This window comes from Benincasa hispida, chromosome 9, assembly GCF_027475165.1.
Source record: "Benincasa hispida cultivar pf3 chromosome 9, pf3_genome.v1.1, whole genome shotgun sequence".
In the NCBI taxonomy this organism is placed as follows: Eukaryota; Viridiplantae; Streptophyta; class Magnoliopsida; order Cucurbitales; family Cucurbitaceae; genus Benincasa; species Benincasa hispida.
Window position 1 is genome coordinate 21,772,336 of NC_143486.1, and position 1,552 is coordinate 21,773,887.

The 1,552-nt window shown below is 23.7% G+C and overlaps 1 non-coding gene across 1 annotated transcript; it reads left to right on the plus strand.

Moving 5' to 3' along the window:
* The first annotated feature begins 739 nt into the window (after positions 1–739).
* On the plus strand, positions 740–810 carry TRNAG-CCC (transfer RNA glycine (anticodon CCC)). Its single transcript has one exon. It is a non-coding gene; the product is annotated as a tRNA-Gly (tRNA).
* Positions 811–1,552: the final 742 nt, after the last annotated feature.

Here is a 1,552-nt window from a genome sequence, read left to right on the forward strand (position 1 = left end):
TTTGTACATGTAACATCATCTTAATTTGATGGTTTTTAATCTAATTTGAAGTTTCTAACAAAGAATTTAATCTATACAACTAAATCCATTATTATGTTTCCAATATTCACAAAAGATTGAATTTGTTTCAATATAAATATCCAATAGGTCCAAGATTCATTTGATCTCTGGAATGAATTTTTTTCCCTAAATTTTTAGGCATGGTTTCGTTTAGTACCATCCTTGTAGTTTTAAAATGTACACTTTTAGTTCATTGGTTTTAAGAAATAGGTCTAAAAGGTCCTTGACATTATCTTTTTTGGCTACAAAACATTAGTAGCATAATTTTATATTTTTAATATTGTAGTGGCAATTGAATCAATAGATGAGATTGGCAGCCCTTGCAATTAAAGAGAGAGAATAAAGAAGAGAAAAAGAAAAATAAATTATTTTATTTTATTAAAGTTTTTTAATTACCATGCCAACATTAAATACTAAATAAATATTCCTAAAAACTTAGGGACTACAAAGACATAATTTAAGAAAATTTTGACATCAACATATAGATGAGTTGATGTCTATATGAACAAATTTTTGGAGTCATATGCCAACACTAAATAATCATAAAAATTATTTTTAAGACTCAGAACCAAAAAGACAATTTTTTCTAGAAAATATGTCAAAATTATATATCAAATTAGTTGATGTCGGTGTATGCTGTCAATAAATATTGCATTTACAATGTTTAAATGTCCAATTAGCGCATCTAGTGTAGTGGTATCATAGTACCCTCCCACGGTACTGACCGGGGTTCGATTCCCCGGATGCGCAACAATTTATTTTTTATTTCTTATTTTTTTAATCTTAAATCCCAAAATAGAAATTTGCAAATAAATACTAAACTACATTATAATTTTGGTCATTGTACTTTTAGTTTTATTCAATTTAGTCTCTATACCTTTAAATATCTAATTTTAGTCCCTTCACTTTTAATAAATCTTAATTTTGGTCCCTCTAAATTAATTTTTATCGAAATTGGCTAAATAATAATAATAATTTTCATGGAAAATAATATAATGCATGAATATATTTTCAAAATTTAGAGCGAAAATGCTAATAAATAGTATTTTTTTAAAAAAAAAAAAATCAACCATAAACGAGGATTAAATTTAAGAGTTTTTGAAAGTATAAGGATTAAAATTTGATATTTGTAACAATTTAGTCCATAAACTTTAATAAGTAATAATTTAGTTTCTATGCTTTGAAATTTATAACAATTAAATCCCTATTATGAAAAATCTCCTCAAATTTAAGTGTTAACTTTTATTATGTAATAACTGAGAATTTTTAGTTTATTTAAAAAATAGATTACCAATCAACTTATCGATTTACATGTGTAAGAAACTTCATTAATTTTTAACAATATTTTTCATAATAAAGACTAAATCATTATAAATTATAAATCATAGGGATGAAAGTGTTACTTTTCAAAATTTAATAACTGTTACAAATTTAAAAATATTGAAATTAAATCGTTATCAACTAAAGTTCATAGACTAAGTTATTTCGTTTA